Source organism: Leucoraja erinacea, chromosome 3, assembly GCF_028641065.1.
Source record: "Leucoraja erinacea ecotype New England chromosome 3, Leri_hhj_1, whole genome shotgun sequence".
Taxonomy (NCBI): Eukaryota; Metazoa; Chordata; class Chondrichthyes; order Rajiformes; family Rajidae; genus Leucoraja; species Leucoraja erinaceus.
Genome location: NC_073379.1, coordinates 31,592,078 through 31,607,373, shown reverse-complemented (window position 1 = coordinate 31,607,373; position 15,296 = coordinate 31,592,078).

Genomic DNA, 15,296 nt, shown 5'->3' with positions numbered 1-15,296 from the left:
GTGTTTGCACATTCTCCCTCTGAGCATGTGGGTTTCCCCCGAGATCCCAAATGTTGCTGGTAGATTAATTGACTACTGTAAATTAGAGCAGGTAAGTGGCAAAATGAATCAAATGGTAGTTCATCACAAAGAGAGTGGGAATGGGAGCAATAGGATTGTCCTGCTATAAAATGGTATGGGTCCAATGGCCTCCATTTCAAGATTCAAGATTCAAGATTCAAGATTCAATTTAATTGTCATTTGGACCCCTTGAGGTCCAAACGAAATGCCATTTCTGCAGCCATACATTACAAACAAATAGACCCAAGACAAAACATAATTTACATAAACATCCATCACATCGCTGTGATGGAAGGCCAAAAAAACTTATCTCTCCACTGCACTCTCCCCCCCCCCCCCCCCCCGATGTCAGAGTCAAAGTCAAAGTCAAAGCTGGCGATGGCGATTGTCCCGCGACCATTAAAGCCACGCCGGGTGGTGCAAGGTCGCACACCGGGTCTTGGTGTTAGAGCCCCCGGCGTGCGCTCGCACAGTCCCGCGGCCATTCCAAGCCGCGCGGGGCGGTGATGTCAGGCCCCGCTCCAGGAGCTCTTCGACCCCGCAACTCGGGCGGGAGAAGTCGCCGTTGCGAGAGCCCCGAAAAGCGGTCTCCCTCCAGGGACCCGCGGGCTCCCGGTGCCGCCGTCCGCCAGACCCGCAGTTGCAGCCTCCGAATCTCCGGAGGTCGGGCCACAGCAGCAGCGCTCCACCACCGCTCCACCCGCTCTGGACTCGGCCAGCTCCGCGACGGTGAGGTGAGTCGTCGGCACCAGAGTCCCCGGTCTTCTCCTGTTGGAGGCCGCTCCTCGTTGCAGCCCCAACGACAACGGAGACCCGACAAGAAAAGGTCGGGTCTCCCGTGCAGGGAGAGATTTAAAAGTTACCCCCCCCTCCCTCCCTCCCACCCCACCCCCCACCCCCCCACACACACACCCCAACAAAAATAATAACAAAAACTCACAGAAACATAGACAAAAATAATAAAAACGCGGACGGGCTGCAGAGGACGCTGCTGACGAGATCCGCGCCGCCTACCGGATTGTATCATAGTGTCAAATGACTTGTATCAGTTAATCTTAAAGGTTAAAGATTCATGCCCAAGATCTTTTGTCAGAGCTCTCTTTCTCATTTTCAACAATGTGTCTCAGACTTAAAGCCTTTATTGGTTCTCTTTCCACATGTACTACCTGATCTGCTGAATGCTTCCAGCATTTTCTGGTTTTATTTGGGATTTCCAGCTAATGCAGTTTTATGATTTTTAATTCTGAAGGTAGAATGGGATTCCTGGAATTGCAGGTCCATAAATTTGAATTATTCAAGTGATATATTTTTCATTCTGTGAGAAGGTCTGTTCTCTGTTTCATTTAAAACATTATTTTCAAAGACTCACAGAGAGATACAGCATGGAAACTGACCCTTCAGTCTACAGAATCTTAGCGAACAATCAGCCATCCATTCAAACCAATTCTACATGAATCACTTTTTTCTCCCCATAATTCTCATCAACTCCCAGATACTGTCACTCGCCCACACACGGTAGGGCAAATATCGTGGCCAATTAACCTCCAACCCACACAACTTGTGTTAAGAGAGGGAAAGAAGGGAAGTTGCTTACAATAGCAGATCAGGGAACAGAGATTGAAAGTGAGGAGTGTAAGATTCAGCGGAGGATGTGAATACATTTTTTTTCTGCACAGAAGCGATGATGATCTGAATCTTACTGATCTTACCGTTTGCCATTAAGATGGCAGAAGAGTCCATCTGGTTATCCAAACACAAATATGAATCAGAAATTTGAAGACAATTATTTGCAGAGCTTTAGTACTGAATAGATTGTTCGAAAGAAAACTACATGGACTCGACTCCTTGGATAGTGTCCTTCTGTGTCAAAACAGTTCATAATTCTGTGTATTAATTAATATCAAGATTTATCTAACACCCCAACTCCATGTATCAGCTGAAGATAGACACAAAATGCTGGAGTAACTCAGCTGAACAGGCAGCATCTCTGGAGAGAAGAAATGGATGAAGTTTCAGGTTGAGACCCTTCTTCAGACTAGTCAAGGGAAAGGGAAATAAGAGATATAGACAGTGATGTAAAGAGATATAGAACAAATGAATAAAAGGTATGCAGAAAAGTAACAATGATAAAGGAATCAGGCCATTCCATCCATCAGCTTGTCCCCTTCATCCTGTTGCTGCACCCTATGCCTTACAGGGCTCCTGTCTGTCAGCACACTTCTTCTGAGTTTGGAATGAAGAACAGACCAAATGCACACAAGTTCTTAATAATTAATCACCACCATCCCCTGCTCAAACAGGTTATATTCTATTGTCTAGAATCCTGATACTTTACTAGTCCAGCATTACCACTTTCACTGAACCTTTTTCATGTGGAGACAGTGTCAGCTATTGCATTCCCATTCAGTGCCACCTGGGAAGAATGTGTTCTTACGCTTCTAAAACTCTCCATTAAAAAAACATCACTCATCATCAATTTTCAGTGAGTACAACTGTTGTTTTCCCTTCTTTAAAATTTTGAAATTATAAACTGGACGGCAGAAGATTAAAAACCAGTATATTTTGTTGGGTGATGCTAACTGATAACTGATACCTGTGGAATCTGTTGAGAACTATTTGTAAGCTCCATGTCAGAATGGAGTTCATGTCAGAAATGCAACTTTCCACCACCACAGTGATTGGCCCTGTGTCCTATCACCGGGCCAATTTTGGATCGAATTAATCATCATCCTATGGATCCCCCCTGCCTTAACCTTCTGAAATAGCCTACTGTGTTTAACCTTGTCATCTCTGCTTTATTACTTCTTCAATCAACTCAATCAAATTATTAAAACAGGATTTTCCCTGTTCAAACTCATGTTGACTATTCCTGATCAACCCCCTGCCTTTCCCTTCAGATTTTCTCCAATCATTTCCCTACTGCTGATGTAAGAATCACTGCACCCAATGTCTTAGGGTGTTGCCTGGCTTATTGCTGCTGCCCTTCTTAATTAAATGAACAGCATTCAATATCCTCCAGTCTTCTGCTATCTCACCTACAGCTAATGAAGGTGCAAAGATATCTATCGGCACCCCAGCTCCCTGGATTCCCATAGCAACCTGATATACATCTAATAAGCCCCTGGGGTTTTATGGAACCTCTTGCTTTCCACAAATTTAAAGCCTCTTGCTTCTTAGTGTCCACCTGTTCCAGACTGTCATTGTAGATCAAGAACGGAGGTGTTTAGTGAGGACTACTTTACTCCTTAGCAAATGAAGAACCTGTTCCTATTTACAGCAAAACCGAAACAACATTCAGGTAAAAACTGATAATTATCAAGTATATTTGTGTTATGAAATGCAAAGCTTTTCTCTGGGGACTTGTAACAATATAATGCTGAGAAACTGTACTCTGCACTGTGATCTTTTACAATACAATACAATACAATACTGTTTATTGTCATTTGAACCTCAAATGAAGTTCAAACAAAATTTGGTTTCTGCAGTCATACAAGAAAAGAACCAAGACACACACCAACACAATGTACACAAACATCCATCACAGTGAATCTCTTCCTCACTGTGATGGAAGGCAAAGTCTTGTCTCTCCCCTGCTCTCCATTCTTCTCCCGATGTCAAATTCTCCAGATTTTCTCTTCACTCTATCTGTTGTACTTGTGTTTGGCTTGATTGTATTCAAATAGAGTATTATTTGATTTGATTGGCTAACACACAAACAAAAGCTTTTCACTGTATCTTGGTATACATTACAATAATAAACCTAAACCTGAACATTCCTCAACAAGAAACAGACCCCTAGCATTCATTTAGCATTATCATCATGGCTACAAGATCAGGCTAGAGACTGGATATCTTGCAGTGAGTGACTCACCTCCTGACACCACAAAGTATTCCACCACCTGCATCTGCAAGGCACTGGTCAGAAATGTGATGGGATATTCTCTATGCAAATGGATGAGTCAATTCAAACAACACTCAAAAGATTTGACACCTTCCAGGACGAAGTAGCACCCTCAATGGTCACCACTTTCCCACCATCTATTTGTGACAACATATCAGAAGTCTTACATAAATCTACATATTTTGTCCTTCCTGTATAACATTTTTCCACTCATTTTGTTACCTCTGCAAAGATCCGAGGCTAGTTCAACAAAATATTTTATTTTGACATCCATATAGACACTTCCTTATTATGCTTTTATTTGTAAAGCTATCTTTTGTAGTCCTTTAGCAAGGAATCCATTATTCTTCCTGCCAATGTTGTTATGCTATAATTTTCTATCACCCTTCTTAGATATAGATACAGCATTTGCAATTCAGCAGTCCTTTGATATTGTACTATTTCCCAATGAATTATTAAATGAAGGAAATACTAGCGCTGGTATCTCTTGGTTCTTTTAGAATGTGTGGATATAATCTGTCAGGCCCACAGGTTTTTATCTTCTTTGAGTTTGATTATTTAATATTTCTGCTTTCATTTTACATTGGATATCTCAATTCTAATCTTATTTCAGGAACACATTCACTCCTTGGTAAATAATGAAACAAAATCATTATTTAATATTTTTGCTATTTTGTTAGCTCTGATTTTTATTCTTACCATTCCTTAAAGGTGCTTTTCCAGTCCTGATTTAATGTGTTTTATTATTCATATGCCTGGAGACCATGTTTCTTTTTTTTTAATTTTAAGCTTCTTGATAATTTAATTACAATTAAATCAAGCTGGGCAGAACTGAAAATCATTAGCAGTTATCTCTGGGTTAATTCAGTCAGATTATAGAAGGGCATTTAAGGAACAAATGTATTTTAATATTCTTATACTCTGGACAAAACCCATACAAAGAACATGCCTTAAGGAGTAGAGATTTTTTTTTAAATTGGACATAGTTATGCAGAAATTAACATTAGCCAATGTTCAGCAAGGTGCCAATATTACATAATATTTTATTTTTTAAACACACTCAGCGACGAATAATGTGGGAACTGCAGGTGTGTTAATTTATCTCTTTAAACATCTAAAGCATTAAAGTGAGTTGACAGTTTCAGTAAGAGATTTTGATCCAGAAATGCAAATGTGTCTGTCATTGTGCAGTAGAAATTGAAGGATAAGGTGAAGGTTGGGAGGATGTTGGATGCTGGGAGATTGGGTGAAGGATGTCAGCAGCAATGAGGTACTTTTTAATATATTTTTTATGCAGTAAGTAGCCATTCATCCCATCAAGTCCATGCCACAAGAGCAAAATAGTCCGTTTCAGTTTAGTCTACTGTCACATGTACTGAGGTAGAGCAAAAAGCTTTTGTTCCGTTCTATCCAGTCAACAGAAAGATGATCCATGATTACAATCGACCCACTTACAGTGTAAATATAAGGGAATAAATGATAAGGGAATAACGTTTAGTGCAAGGTAAAGCCAGCAAAGTCTGATCAAGGATGGTCCGAGGGTCACCAAAGAGGTAGATAGTTCAGCACTGCTCATGGTTGTGGCAGGATGATTCAGTTCCCAAATAACAGCTGGGAAGAAACTGTTCCTGAATCTGGAGGTGTGCGTTTTCATAGAAACATAGAAAATAGGTGCAGGAGGTGGCCATTCCGCCCATCGAGCCAGCACCGCCATTCATTGTGATCATGGATGATCATCCACAATCAGTAACCCGTGCCTACCTTCTCCCTATACCCCTTGATTCCGCTAGCCCCAAGATCTCTATCTAACTCTCTTTTAAATTCAGCTAGTGAATTGGGCTCCATTTCCTTCCGTGGCAGGGTATTCCACAAATTCACAACTCACTGGGTGAAAAAGTGTTTTCTCATCGCAGTTTTAAATGGCTTCCCTTTATTCTTAGACTGTGGCCCCTGGTTCTGGACTCCCCATCATTCTTCCTGCGTCTAGCCTAGACAATAGACAATAGACAATAGGTGCAGGAGTAGGCCATTTGGCCCTTTGAGCCAGCACCGCCATTCAATGTGATCATGGCTGATCATCCCCAATCGGTACCCCATTCCTGCCTTCTCCCCATAACCCCTGACTCTTTAAGAGCCCTATCCAGCTCTCTCTTGAAAGTATCCAGAGAACCGGCCTTCACTGAGGCAGAGAATTACACACTCACAACTCTTCTGTGTGAAAAATTGTTTCCTCATCTCCGTTCTAAATTGCTTACCCCTTATAAGCTTGTCCAGTCCTTTTATAATTTTATATTTCTATAAGATCCCCCTCATCCTTCTAAACTCCAGTGAATACAAGCCCAGTCTTTCCAATCTTTCCTCATATGACAGTCCCGCCATCCCGAGGATTAACCTCATGAACCTACGCTGCACTCCCTCAATTGCAAGGATGTCCTTCCTCAAATTAGGAGATGAAGACTGCACACAATACTCCAGATATGGTCTCATCAGGGCCCTGTACAACTGCAGGACCTCTTTACTCCTATACTCAAATCCTCTCATTATGAAGGCCAACATGCCATTAGCATTCTTCATATTTCTATTAAACAACAAGCATATCTTTCAGACAAGGGAGAAAAATGGAGCAGCCAGTGCAAATCACATAATCATGGAAAGAACACACAAACTGCACGCATACCCGAGGTCAAGAGCGAACTCAGGTCACTGGAGCTGCGAGGCAATAGCCCAAATTGGTGCATCATCATGCAATCCTTTGCACCAGCTTGCATCCCCCATGCATCAGGAAGACTCTTGTTTCATTCAACCCCATGCTGCAGCTTAGAGAGCACCAGACTGGCTGATCCACAAAACTGTTCCCCAATTGACAACCACAATCATGCAGATTCTTGGAATATGAAACTAAAACAGAATGCAGGAAACATTCAGGCGATTAAAGGCCATCTACCTGAAATGTTAACTCATGTTTCTCAACAGAGACGATACCTAACCTGTTGAATGTTCCCAACATTTCCTGTTTTATCTCGATTGTTCCTCAAAACTATGAAACATCATTGGAAATGAAAACCGAGACATGAAGCAGGCTGCCACCTGTCAAACAAAGTCAAAGTTACTACCACTTAATTATATCCTTGCCTTGGAGATATGCTAAAAAAAAAAATCAAAATTGCTACAATTTGATAGAATGTGACAGATGTATTAGTTAGAAATGTCACTGAAAATGCATTTTATAATTTCAGTCAGATCTGTAGTCAAGAAAGTCTGACTTTCACAGTAGGCAGTGAAGAAAGCTAATGGCATGTTGGCCTTCATAACGAGAGAAGTTGAGTATATGAGCAAAGAGGTCCTTCTGTAGTTGTACAGGGCCCTGGTGAGACCACACCTGGGGTATTGTTTGCAGTTTTGGTTTCTAAATTTGAGGAAGGACATTCTTGCTATGGAGGGAACGCAGCGTCGGTTCACCAGGTTAATTCCCGGGATGGCGGGGCTGTCATATGTTGATAGAATGAAGCGGCTGGGCTTGTACACTCTGGAATTTAGAAGGATGAGAGGGTATCTTGTTGAAACATATAAGATTATTAAGGGATTGGACACGCTAGAGGCAGAAAACATGTTCCCAATGTTGGGGGAGTCCAGAGCCAGGGGCCACAGTTTAAGAATAAGGAGTAGGCCATTTAGAACGGAGATGAGAAAAACTTTTTCACCTAGAGCGTTGTGAATCTGTGGAATTATCTGCCTCAGAAAGCAGTGGAGGCCAATTCTCTGGCCTCTCTTTCAAGCGGGAGTTAGATAGAGCTCTTAAAGATAGCGGAGTCAGGGGATATGGTGAGAAGGCAGGAATGGGTACTGATTGTGGATGATCAGCCATGATAACATTAAATGACGATGCTGGGTCAAAGGGCCAAATGACCTACTCCTGCACCTATTGTCTATTGTCTATTGTCTGGATTTATATTTGGCAAGTATTTCTATTTTCAACTGTTTCTTTACTTAGATCAGAAACTTGCCAATAAATGAGGTCTAAGTTGTAATGTTCAGGGTTGGCACAGATGGGCAGTGGTATTTGAGACATTTCTGCAAACCAAATACATTATTCCTCTGCCAAACAGCAAAAATATGTAATTGTCCGAAATTTGAAACAAAAACAAAAAAATACTAGAAATATTCATGGGGTCGGACAGCGTCTGTGGATATAGAAACAGAGTGAACATTTCAAGTCAATGATTTTTCATCAGAACTGGATAAGTGAGCAAATTAATGTTTTTGTTGCACAGAGGGGAGAGAGGGAGGGAACAAGGAATGTCTTTGATAGGCTGGAGATGTGATATACATACTGTTTATGTCAACCAAGAGATGGGGACCAAGGCTTGTTAATCACAGGTGATCAGCCTGGTGGAGTGCATATAGGTGGAGATGAAAAATTGGAGTAAAATAGAGGAAAACGTTTACTGTCCGAACTGTTTAGTGCTAGATATTGACATTGCAGGAAGTCTGAAATAAAATTGATAAGGGAATAACGGAATAAAAGTGCTGGAAATAGTCAACATTTTGACAATTGTTATAGAGAGAGAAACACTGAGTTAATACTTAAGATGGATGACTTTCAATAGAATATGCCAGCCTTGAGACAACAGTAAAGGCAGATTGCCTGAACTTATTGACTTCAGTATTCAGCTTTGAGTGTGCCTGTGATGGAAGATGAGATGCTGTTTTCACGTTTGCTGGATTTAACAGACACCATTCTTCAAAGGATTGGAGTTATTTAAATGTAATTCATTGGTATGACCCAGTCATACTCACGAACATGGTATTGAAAGGCACTTATAACACACTACAGCATGTTGCTTCAGCTGTGTAGCAGCGTAGACTGCCAGCACGAGTTGGGTTACGATAATATGAACAGTGTAGTAGGCGGAGCTTCTAATAATAAACTACATTGGTTAGTAAGTGGAGTAACCAATCTACATCTTTCCTTGTAGAAATAAAAGTGAACCACATCTAAATATTGGTGACCTATAAGAATAAACACACTACTATGTGATGACTGAATAATACAGTACCCAAAACGCTAATAGCTCATACAGGACGTACAGATGGTTTAAACAAAATCCCCGTATCTAAGGGGCGGCCTACAAACCCGTCCCCTGCCCATGCGGTATAGATCCGCGTATCTTCCCTTCACCAGGGAAGTAACTGGGGACCCATGCGGGGAGAGCACTGGAGACCCGGGGTGTAAACATGGCGAAGCCAGTGAGTGGGGCACAAAACGTTGTGGTGAGGGTGTAGGGGGCATAGCCAATGGTTGGTCTGCAGCAACAGAGCACGAGGGAAGAGACAGTCTGACAATAGAAGGGTAGATCTGGATACGATTTGGTTCCTTCACAGGAAGGAGATGTTGACGGTTGCGTTTGTAAATTCCTCCGTCGGCGCTTACCAGGTAAAAGCATGGCTCTTTTGCAGGGCTGTGGATGTGACCCAAATGGCCATAGCCCTTGTCGGTCTGAAGGCAAACAACGTGCCCACTGGAGAGAGGTTGAAGTGGTTTGCTGGACTTATCAAAAAATCGCTTCTGGGCATCGCGTTTCAGTTGGTTATTTTTGGGGAGGTGAACGGACCTGTGAATGGGACGTGATCGGACCTGTGGCTGGAGCAGCTGCCAGGGCATGGGCATGGCAGCACGGGCCTGCCGAGACTTCAGGCGCTGGGCTGGAGACCCCAGTATTCAGTCATGGGCGATGTTCCTTAAGTTGAGCAGTTCCAAGAACACCTCGGATTTAGCAAGGTGTGAGCGCTCCATTAATTGTTTGGCACTACGGACCGCCCTTTCTACGAGTCCGTTGGACTGTGGAAATTCAGGACTCCTGGTAACATGGCGAAAATCCCATCATTGAGCAAAGTTTTTTGAAACACTGGCTGGTGAACTGACTGCCGTTATAAGACAGGAGGCGTGCAGGGGCACCGTGTACGGAGAAGTGGCGTGACAGCTTTTGGATGACTGTATCTGATGTGAGGTTTTGGATTAGGTCAATTTCGAACCAGCCCGAATACGAGTCAATGAGAACCAGATAATGTTTTCCACGTCACTCAATTATGTCGGTAGCGACCGTGGACCATGGCAGAGGAGGAAGTGTGAGAGCAAGGGCTGCTTCTGTTGGTGTGGCGTTAAGCTGTTGCAGACAGAGTAGGTTTTTTCGTGTATATACTCGGTCACCCCGGGCAGGTAAAACATGCTCTTTGCTCGTTGTAAGGTTGCTTCCACACCGGGGTGGCCCCTGTGGACGGCATCAAAGTACTTGTCCTGTAGAACAGCTGGGATGACTGCTTTGTGACTCTTGATTATGACCCCGTCCTGTAGAAACATAGAAACATAGAAACATAGAAATTAGGTGCAGGAGTAGGCCATTCGGCCCTTCGAGCCTGCACCGCCATTTAATATGATCATGGCTGATCATCCAACTCAGTATCCCGTACCTGCCTTTTCTCCATACCCTCTGATCCCCTTGGCCACAAGGGCCACATCTAACTCCCTCTTAAATATAGCCAATGAACTGGCCTCAACTACCCTCTGTGGCAGAGAGTTCCAGAGATTCACCACTCTCTGTGTGAAAAAAGTTCTCCTCATCTCGGTTTTAAAGGATTTCCCCCTTATCCTTAAGCTGTGACCCCTTGTCCTGGACTTCCCCAACATCGGAAACAATCTTCCTGCATCTAGCCTGTCCAACCCCTTAAGAATTTTGTAAGTTTCTATAAGATCCCCTCTCAATCTCCTAAACTCTAGAGAGTACAAACCAAGTCTATCCAGTCTTTCTTCATAAGACAGTCCTGACATCCCAGGAATCAGTCTGATGAACCTTCTCTGCACTCCCTCTATGGCAATAATGTCCTTCCTCAGATTTGGAGACCAAAACTGCACGCAATACTCCAGGTGTGGTCTCACCAAGACCCTATACAACTGCAGTAGAACCTCCCTGCTCCTATACTCAAATCCTCTTGCTATGAAAGCCAACATGCCATTCGCTTTCTTTACTGCCTGCTGCACCTGCATGCCTACCTTCAATGACTGGTGTACCATGACACCCAGGTCTCGCTGCATCTCCCCCTTTCCCAATCGGCCACCGTTTAGATAATAATCTGCTTTCCCGTTTTTGCCACCAAAATGGATAACCTCACATTTATCCACATTAAACTGCATCTGCCAAACATTTGCCCACTCACCCAGCCTATCCAAGTCACCTTGCAGTCTCCTAGCATCCTCCTCACACCTAACACTGCCCCCAGCTTAGTGTCATCCGCAAACTTGGAGATATTGCCTTCAATTCCCTCATCCAGATCATTAATATATATTGTAAATAGCTGGGGTCCCAGTACTGAGCCTTGCGGTACCCCACTAGTCACTGCCTGCCATTGTGAAAAGGACCCGTTTACTCCTACTCTTTGCTTCCTGTTTGCCAGCCAGTTCTCTATCCACATCAATACTGAACCCCCAATGCCATGTGCTTTAAGTTTGTATACTAATCTCTTATGTGGGACCTTGTCGAAAGCCTTCTGGAAGTCCAGATACACCACATCCACTGGTTCTCCCCTATCCACGCTACTAGTTACATCCTCGAAAAATTCTATAAGATTCGTCAGACATGATTTACCTTTCGTAAATCCATGCTGACTTTGTCCAATGATTTCACCACTTTCTAAATGTGCTGCTATCCCATCTTTAATAACTGACTCTAGCAGTTTCCCCACTACCGATGTTAGGCTAACTGGTCTGTAATTCCCCGTTTTCTCTCTCCCTCCCTTCTTAAAAAGTGGGGTTACGTTTGCTACCCGCCAATCCTCTGGAACTACTCCAGAATCTAAGGAGTTTTGAAAGATTATTACTAATGCATCCACTATTTCTGGAGCTACTTCCTTAAGTACTCTGGGATGCAGCCTATCTGGCCCTGGGGATTTATCGGCCTTTAATCCATTCAATTTACCCAACACCACTTCCCGACTAACCTGGATTTCACTCAATTCCTCCACCTCCTTTGACCCGCGGGCCCCTGCTATTTCCGGCAGATCATTTATGTCTTCCTTAGTGAAGACGGAACCAAAGTAGTTATTCAATTGGTCCGCCATATCCTGGTTCCCCATGATCAACTCACCTGTTTCTGACTGCAAGGGACCTACATTCGTTTTAACTAATCTCTTTCTTTTCACATATCTATAAAAACTTTTGCAGTCAGATTTTATGTTCACTGCCAGTTTTCTTTCATAATCCATTTTTCCTTTTCTAATTAAGCCCTTCGTCCTCCTCTGCTGGTCTCTGAATTTCTCCCAGTCCTCCAGTATGCTGCTTTTTCTGGCTAGTTTGTACGCATCATCCTTTGCTTTGATACTATCCCTGATTTCCCTTGTTATCCATGGATGCACTACCTTCCCTGATTTATTCTTTTGCCAAACTGGGATGAACAATTTTTGTAGTTCATCCATGCAGTCTTTAAATGCCTTCCATTGCATATCCACCGTCAACCCTTTTAGAATTAATTGCCAGTCAATCTTGGCCAATTCACGTCTCATACCCTCAAAGTTACCTTTCTTTAAGTTCAAACCATTGTTTCTGAATTAACAATGTCACTCTCCATCCTAATGAAGAACTCAACCATATTATGGTCACTCTTGCCCAAGGGGCCACGCACAACAAGACTACTAACTAACCCTTCCTCATTACTCAATACCCAGTCTAAAATAGCCAGCTCTCTCGTTGGTTCCTCTACATGTTGGTTTAGATAACTATCCCGTATACATTCCAAGAAATCCTCTTCCTCAGCACCCCTGCCAGTTTGATTCACCCAATCTATATGTAGATTGAAGTCACCCATTATAACTGCTTTGCCTTTGTCGCAAGCATTTCTAATTTCCTGTTTGATGCCATCCCCAACTTCACTACTACTGTTAGGTGGCCTGTACACAACACCCACCAACGTTTTCTGCCCCTTATTGTTTCGCAGCTCTACCCATACCGATTCCACATCCTCCAAACTAATGTCCTTCCTTTCCATTGCGTTAATCTCCTCTCTAACCAGCAACACTACCCCACCTCCTTTTCCTTTCTCTCTATCCCTCCTGAATATTGAATATCCCGGGATGTTCAGCTCCCAGCCTTGGTCACCCTGGAGCCATGTCTCCGTGATCCCAACTATATCATAATCATTAATGGCTATCTGCACGTTCAACTCATCCACCTTATTACGAATACTCCTTGCATTGAGACACAAAGCCTTCAGGCTTGTTTTTACAACGCTATTTTATACTTATACAATTATGTTGAAAAGTGGCCCTTTTTGATTTTTGCCCTGCTTTGTCTGCCTGCCACTTTTACTTTTCACCTTGCTACCTATTGCTTCTACCTTCATTTTACACCCCCCTGCCCCTCTGCTCTTGTACCCATCCCCCTGCCACATTAGTTTAAATCCTCCCCGACAGCAGTAGCAAACACCCCCCCAAGGACATTGGTTCCATTCCAGTCCAGGTGCAGACCGTCCTGTTTGTACTGGTCCCACCTCCCCCAGAACTGGTTCCAATGCCCTAAAAATTTGAATCCCTCCCCCTTGCACCATTTTTCAAGCCACGTATTCATCAGCAATATCCTCCTATTTCTGCTCTGACTGGCCCGTGGTACTGGTAGTAATCCAGAGATTATTACCTTTGAGGTCCTACTTTTAAGCTTATCTCCTAGCTCCCTAAATTCATCCTTTAGGACCTCATCCCTTTTTTTACCTATATCGTTGGTGCCAATATGCACCACGACAACTGGCTGTTCACCCTCCCCCTCCAGAATGTTCTGCAGCCGTTCAGTGACATCCCTGACCCTTGCACCAGGGAGGCAACATACCATCCTGGAGTCTCTTTTGCGGCCGCAGAAACGCCTATCTATTCCCCTGACAATTGAATCCCCTATTACTATTGCCCTTCCACTCTTTTTCCCCCCCTCATGTGCCGCAGAGCCACCCATGGTGCCATGAACTTGGCTGCTGCTGCATTCCCCTGATGAGCAATCTCCCTCAACAGTTTCCAAAATGGTATACCTGTTTAGGAGGGAGATGACCGCAGGGGACTCCTGCACTACCTGCCTACTGCTTTGCTGACTATTGGCCACCCGTTCCCCTTCTGTCCTCTTACCTTTTACCTGCGGTGTGACCAACTCACTGTACGTGCTGTCCACGACTTTCTCAGCGTCGTGGATGCTCCAGTATGAATCCAACCGCAGCTCCAATCGTTCAATGCGGTCTGCCAGGAGCTGCAGCTGTACACACTTCCTGCAAACATAGTCACCAGGGACACCGACCATATCCCTGATCTCCCACATGTTGCAGGCTGAGCAAACCACGGGGCCAATCTCCACTGACATATCCTACTCCCAATTTAACTATATTAAATATTAAAAAACACAAAACTTTATCTGTTAAACTTTACTAATAAATACTGTACCCTTAACTCCCAGAATCCTTATCTCCCAGAATCCTTACCTCCCAGAATCCTTAGCCTAAAGGCAAAAATGTAAAAATGTAAACCAATCAGAGGCTTCCTCTGAACCAATCAGAGGCTTCCCCCAGACTCCTTCTCTGGAACGTTGGCGATTTGGTTCCAGCGCAGGTACTCCTCCCCTCTCACCAACGGCTCCCTGGGCCTCTGTGGAAACAAGCCCCGCGGTGTATTTTATACTTACAGCGCAGGTACTCCTCCCCTCTCACCAACGGCTCCCTGGGCCTCTGTGGAAACAAGCCCCGCGGTGTATTTTGTACTTACAGCGCAGGTACTCCTCCCCTCTCACGAACGGCTCCCTGGGCCTCTGTGGAAACAAGCCCCGCGGTGTATTTTATACTTACAGCGCAGGTACTCCTCCCCTCTCACGAACGGCTCCCTGGGCCTCTGTGGAAACAAGCCCCGCGGTGTATTTTGTACTTACAGCGCAGGTACTCCTCCCCTCTCACGAACGGCTCCCTGGGCCTCTGTGGAAACAAGCCCCGCGGTGTATTTTGTACTTACAGCGCAGGTACTCCTCCCCTCTCACGAACGGCTCCCTGGGCCTCTGTGGAAACAAGCCCCGCGGTGTATTTTATACTTACAGCGCAGGTACTCCTCCCCTCTCACGAACGGCTCCCTGGGCCTCTGTGGAAACAAGCCCCGCGGTGTATTTTGTACTTACAGCGCAGGTACTCCTCCCCCCTCACGAACGGCTCCCTGGGCCTCTCGTAGTACCAGTTCGTTGCGAACCAGGTAGTATGGGCGAATCGCAAGTGGGGCACTATGTTGTTTTTCCGGCCAGCCCCGCCGGTTGACTGAGGGCAGTAGTTGTAGA